The following is a 7,084-nucleotide window of genomic DNA, read 5'->3' as shown; positions in this document are numbered from 1 at the left end:
CTTTTCTTTGTACATAAATTTTAATGCATTCCTTTTAATTATCACGTTTTATTTACGATCTAGATCCCTTATAATCAATATTTGCGGGTTTTTGTCACTAAATCAAACCCGGATTTTAGAAACTCTATTTGCTCATATCAAGTTTATGGAATTCATCCTTTGTACATGTTTCCGTTGTTTATTTTAAGTTTTTTTAGTTCTTTCCATGTTTGTTTCCATCATCATAGTCAACCTAATAAACATAATTCATTTTAACTCGTTTTAATTAGTTTTAATCCGTGTTCATCGCTTTTATGACGGTTTCATATGTAGTTCACATGTTAAATCACTTCCATTCGAGTCAAATATCAATAATTCATCATAAAACCTACCAACGAACGTTAACAAACCCGCGGTTCTGACTTCACAGCCAGAACCCAACTCAAGAACCCACGCAGTAATAGCTGCGCCTCTTCCAAGGGACGCAGCAGTACTGTGCGTGTTCTGAGATGGGCTTTGTCCCTGAACTTCCGTTCTCGCTTTGACCTAGTCTTTGATTGCGTAATTAAATTAACTATTAATCATAATATCACCCTTAATCTGCCCATATTTTCTAACCCTTTTTTTTTCTTTTCTCCAAATTTTTCCGTCTTAAGTATATCTTTGACGTAAATCAGTTAACTCATTGTAATTTCAATTATCGGTATTTATTTATCGTATTTATTATGTATGGTTTTTTTTTCACATGTAATTAATCTAAATTCCCACTTCAACATTAATAATTGCTAAATTACGTGTTAACCGACATAGTTTAATTCACATGCTAGGATTAATCTATTGTTTGTTACATTGCATGCATATAATCCACGACATATCAAATACGAACAATTTTCTTAATCATTAGTAAAGGCTGCTATCGAGGCGGGCGGGATTATGTGTCCAGTAAAAGGACTTCCTAATACGTACCCTCACCCCTTACTCCAAATCTATGTGAACATCCGTGTTCATTGACATCCACGAGAGTCATTCTAGACATAGAATGCTAAGGGTAACGAGTTCTTAGTGTTCATATCACTACTTTGTGTCTTGACATGGCACGAAGTATTCGAAAGGTTCTGATTTCCTATAAAAATTGGTGGCGACTCCACAAGTGCAGGCTTATTCAACCTTTCACCGGTTTCAATGCCTCACAAATCGGTAACGGCCCATGACGTGCTTTGGCTATCCAAGGTTCCGTGGAAGAAGTGTCGCCGCCTTAAACATTCACCAACGCGCGAGTGCGCGAGGCGCGGGTGCGCGCGGCGCGGGTGCGCGCGGCGCGGGTGCGCGCGGCGCGGGTGGCCCATGTCCCCAAATACTAATAGACTAATCGGTATGGTGGTGCCATAAATCCCTAAGTCCAATTAACTACTCGTTTTTGGGATTCGTAACATCATATTTTCATTTTTACGAAAGGTGAAATTTGCCCTCTTGCTGAAGAAGTGGGTGCTATTGGAGGGTGGCCGAGTTTTACTCCGGTGCTTCCTCCGACTCGGTTGTGTTATAAGGAGAAGTTTCGTTCTATGTTGGGCTTGTCAACGAGCCAAGTGAACTTCCTCCTTGCCCCCACGGTGTTGACATGTTGGCTCTTATTAACATCTTCTCAAACCACTTGGATGTCAATATCTCGTAGGTGGCTAGGAGAAGGGCTCTTGCCTTCTGCCTAGTGCATGCTTACCTCCTTGTTGATGCTTTGAAGAAGAAGGGGTTAAGATGGTATGGGAACATGACCCTTATGTATATTGTTGAGGAGATGGAGCACGGATGGGATCCATCATGGTTGGTGCTTGGCGAGATTGTCCAAGCTTTGGACAAGAAGGGGGCTTGTGGAGAAGCTCCTTCGTTTGGATATCGAAGGATCCTCTAAGTATGGCTCATGGAGAGGCTAAGGTTGTAACACCCCCTTCTTACCCGGTCAAGGTAATTAGGAGATGTTACCATCTCGGTTTTCCGGGGCAGTGAAATCGGAATTACAATTGAGAAACTTTATTAAACAAATAACAAGTTTAGTTATTACAAACATAAACTGATGAATAAATGAAATACAACTCGTCTATGACTATGTCATCTACCAAGTGACTATGTACTCGAATCCAAGTCCGTAGCGTGGCCCGAATCCCGATCACGTCAATCAAGCAAACCTGTACATAACCTGCTCCCCATAAGATCGGAAATATCATATGGATCGACACAGGCCACCCCGGAAATAGGTGACAATTACACAGACACAACAAATGTTAGTTTCAATACACTACAACAATTTTAGGCTAAGAGGACGCCCTTTAGAGTACGGTTGGGGACATGACCGTCTTCTATCAACCAATTAGTTTTGGCGCAATAAGTGATCACATAAGTAGGACGGTTAATAAAAAGACCCATCCTCATTGTAAAAATAAAGAGGACGGTTGGTCAATAAAACCGTCCTCTTCTTAATGTACAAGACGGTTATTTAGTATAACCGTCCTCTTATTTTTTAATACTGACATCAAAATTCTCGTATTCCTCTTAATGCCCGATTGCCTTCTCCTCTTATTCAAACACACTCTATTCTACCCTAGCATAACCATCATCTCCGCCTTTCTCACCACCATCACATACACTGATGCTACCACCACCGCGCCTTGGAAACCACCACAATCACGTTCTCCTTCATTATCGCCCTAACGCAACACCAACGATGGCCTTCTTTCATCTCCTTACTGAGGTACTGTGTGTGTTTATATTTTGTTTAATTAATACAAATTGATCTTGTCAACAGCATAATTGAACAATTATATCAATTCTGCATATCATCATATTCTTAATTTAATAAATATTGCTTAGGGTCGGTTTCAGCGATTTAGGCAAAATCGTCATCTGGGTTAGCTATTTAGGTGTGATTATGTTTAAACCCAAAACTAAAAACTTGATACTTCCTATTGAGGTAAATCGCAAAGCCATATAGCGATTTCACCTAGTTCATTGTCCAATCGCTATTTTGTCGGCGTTTAGCTAAAATCACCCATTATTGACAACCATAGACGACAACGCCATCACTTTGGCAGCTCCCACGATCATCATCTTTGTTGTGCTTCTTCAATTACTCCCTACTTATTTTGACCGCCGAAGCAAGGTACTTTCTTTTAATTTCATCAACATCCCCTTAACTTTGTTTCTGATCTGGCACTATTTACAATGCTGCAGATTTTTATTTTCCACATTCAACTCTAGTTTCGCTTGTAATTTAGGTTTTCGTTTTGATTTGTGTTGTTATTTGACGAATTTTACTTAACTGAATTTGAATTAGGATATGTACCAATTTGTTTTTCATATACTCGTAGAATTGAAAAACTGATGTATTCGTGTTGTTAGATATTTAATGATTTGATCAAGTATATGTTTCTTGCATTAATAAATCAATACTTTTATTCCCATTTATGAAAGGAGGTGCATAGGTGAAATAGCTGTATAGCTTAGCAATTTACCTCAATAGGGTATCACCAGAATTGGGTTTATGGAAGGAGGAGCTTTGGTTTTTTGGATTTAAACATACTCACACCTAAATCGGCCGACCTAGATGGCGATTTTGCCTAAATCAACACCCAAATAGCGATTTGAGTTGTGTCGTTTGATCTAGATACAGACTTTTAAGGATATTAAGGTCCAGAACATTTCTAGATGCATAGACACTCAAGTCTCGTGTCGAGAATCGCTCATGTTGAAGGATAGTGAGTCCGAAGTTGAGGATGCGACCTTCACAAGAAGAAGAGAAGAAGATGGAAGCAATTCACCCATAAAACAAGGACAAATAGGTAAATTTTTATTTGAATGTCATGCTTAATAATTCCAGTTTTTTGTTTTTTTTTCAATTATATAAAGCTTTGATAATTTACTTGAAATGACTGTTTATTCTATTTCCCATTGTTAAGGTTTGGTACCTTTACAAGCCTATTCCTTGCTTATTTGTGCCTTATAAACACAAAACTAAGGTATGTATGTTTCTTCGTAGAACCATCGACAATTGAGAAAACGATGCATAGCAAAAATCTTCCTTGAATTGCGTTATTTACTTTATTCTATAGTTGCATCTCATTTGTAATTAATCTCCTTCCGTAAATATGCTTGTATCCTCTAGTATACAAACCCGTGTGCATAAGTGTGTGATTGAAATTAAGCATGCCCACAAAAAGCTAGGATCAACATGGCCTACCTCTCTGGTTGTGTTCTGTTCTAACTAAGAAAATCACAATTGAAGCCAGCCCTATTTGCGAATGTATGCTCTTCTTATGCTCTTTCTGGCTTTCCCTCGCCCTTTTAGTGCCTTCCCTATTTGCTACTCGAGTTAAAAGTCTTAGATTTTATTAAAGACGCGCATTTGCTCTTCTAATTGACTCTTTTAGAGATTAATAGATGCCCAATCAGCTTCTCTCGTTTGAAGTGAAGGTTGTGGGAGGCGGTCTGATCCCTGAGGCCTGGCTATTTGCTCTTGTCTGGTTCTGGTATGCCTATCCTATTCTACTAGGCGCTAGGCTAGATCTTACTTCTAGATTCAGTGTTAAGAAGAGAGTTAAGAGAGCTGCTCAATCAAAGCACAAGAATGGGGTATATCGAATAAATCAACTACGATATTTCATATTTCATCTATTTCATATTCTATTACTACAAACATGATAGTTTTCTAGCATATCACTTCTCTGCTGCATTTTCAAACCATATGAGCCATTAACATACGCTGAGACAACCAATTAATCCCCATTGATTCAAAAGGGATGGTGCCTTTACTTAGTACGCTTTGATATTTATGCACAATTTAGCAATTATCATTTTTTTGTGGTAGGTATTGGTTGAACTGTTAGTGAGTATTCATTGTACAAGTTCATATGGATTTTGTGCCCACATCATTGGTTTCAATTTGCTGCCTCGCGAGCTACCTCTCTGTTCTTTGAAACCAAAGAAACAAGTTGTACACTGAAACAAAACGAGTGCATATATTTCTCGCGAGGTAGCTCTATTTTGACTACCTGACTAAGGAAAGAGAGTTTTCGAGAATTATCCCCTCATGCATTTTACATCCTCAATTGCATATATTTCTCCCTGAAGTGTACTTTCTCATTACTGAGATGTAAAACGAGTGCATTCTGATCAACGTATCAAATACTTCTCTTGTGCCTATTCTGTACAGTTTGATGAGCAGAAGGATCAAGTAGCTGTAGAGCAGATACTACGTGTTATTTTTCTAGATGTCGAGCGTCCCAGTATGGTAAGTCATGTCCTTTAGCTGCTACTGCTGAATTCCTTTCCTGACTTTTTCCACAGTTGTTTAAAATAGCACTCTTCCTATAAACACATTGAACAACAAAGTGACTATGCGCTGAAGTGTTGCTTCTTGATTGGTTTTGCAGCTCTTGACAAATTAAACCGTCGATTGGCTGAGGCAGAAGGTGAGCTCGAATCACGAAAGAAACCCGTAGAGAACGTGGGTCCCAAGATTATTGGTGAAGGACTTGTTATAGATGAATGGGTCAGCTACTATCTCACAGGACATGATTTTATTTCTGATTTTATTTTCCAATTACTCTTACATCGTCTTGTAGTGCTTCTTGTCTTGAATCCAAACTAACACTGGATAAATGTAGACCAATCCTTTGTTTTCATTTTCTGATAAAAGCCAAGAAACTGTAATAAGATTACTGGCAGATGTTAGCTAGCTTAGGCGTTTCGCCGGTAAAATTATCGAGTGCCATGAGTGGTGATACTCTTGACATGGTTTGAAACGCTAAGATATCAAAATTGTCTGTGACTCTCTACACACCGAAATAAAAAAACATATCGAATCAATGACGATTTCTTATCGTCTGTTTCACACTTTCACCCGTTAATGCTGAACTTTTTTCTTTTTCTTTGTTTGCTGCAGAAGGAAAGAAGAGAGAGATTACCTCGCGAGGCAGCAAGTTGTACACTGAATACTCCCTATTTATTCATATGAACTTTAATTTGTTTCTTTGGTTTCAAAATTGCCTTTAATTTGTTTCTTTGGTTTCAATATTTATTTCGTTTTATATAAATTACACGTGTTTATATGTAAATAATTGTAATTGTGTTTTTTGGTTGTATGTAGTTCATGTTTAACGCCCAAGGACATACTGGGTTGAGCAAATTGACGAGGTGCGGGACATTTAGGCAACATATGCATTGCAGTTTAAGGCGCAAGTATTTGATGGCAACATTTAAAGTATTCTAACACTTGGATGTTATCTAGATAGCTTAAAAGTATGGTGTGTGGACGGAAAAACTCTTGTTAGTGCTTGTGTTATACTTATTTTCAATAGTTCGTAGTTTGGAGGTTCAAACTTATTCCGTTTTGTTTGGTTGGATTTAGAGTATACATGTAAGAGTTGTGGATTTTGTGAAATATAGGTATCAATGAAGCAATTTTTATTTCAAAAATCTAGTTGTCAATGAGCATGGATTTGATTTTATAAATTGGCGATAGATTGATAAATTGGCGCCAAAAAATGGGTGGGCTATATTCAGAAATTGGCGCCAAAAAAGGGCGAGCTATATTCATAAAATGGTGCTAGATTGATTTTAAAAAATAGATGTAAAGAGGATGGTTCCTTGACAAAGCGTCGTGAAGTTGGCGCAAAAATTATGCGCGCAATGTGTTCAAAACAAGACGGTTGAGCCGTCGAACCGTCCTCCTTAAAAATGCAAAGAAGACGGTTCCAAACCCCAACCGTCCTCTTGTGAAAATCAAAAGAGGACGGTTTGACTTTATGTCAACCGTCATCTTAGGCAACGATGACGAGTGAATTAAAGACGGTTGTTTTAAGATTTTAGGACGGTTTTTAACCATCCTCTTTGCCTGTTTTTGTAGTAGTGATAAATAAATAAGGTGTGACACGACTCGAGTGAGTGAGCAGACAACATGACTATGACATGAATGAATCACTATCAAGCAACCACCACCAAGGTACCGGGACAAGCCCAGACATACCGACACAAACTGGTACCGGGACACGCCCAACCATACCGATATCCACAAACAGGTAGCGGGACACGCCCAGACGTACTTAGTCCGGAAGCC

The 7,084-nt window shown here is 38.6% G+C and overlaps 1 long non-coding RNA gene across 1 annotated transcript; it reads left to right on the top strand.

Moving 5' to 3' along the window:
• The first annotated feature begins 5,379 nt into the window (after nucleotides 1–5,379).
• Nucleotides 5,380–6,408, top strand: LOC141637269 (uncharacterized). The gene is made up of 3 exons (XR_012541704.1): nucleotides 5,380–5,518; nucleotides 5,912–5,948; nucleotides 6,116–6,408. It is a non-coding gene; the product is annotated as an uncharacterized LOC141637269 (long non-coding RNA).
• The last annotated feature ends 676 nt before the right edge of the window (nucleotides 6,409–7,084 follow it).

The sequence above is a fragment of the Silene latifolia genome, unplaced genomic scaffold (assembly GCF_048544455.1).
Source record: "Silene latifolia isolate original U9 population unplaced genomic scaffold, ASM4854445v1 chrun_scaffold_16, whole genome shotgun sequence".
In the NCBI taxonomy this organism is placed as follows: Eukaryota; Viridiplantae; Streptophyta; class Magnoliopsida; order Caryophyllales; family Caryophyllaceae; genus Silene; species Silene latifolia.
This window is presented reverse-complemented; position numbering and strand designations above follow the sequence as displayed.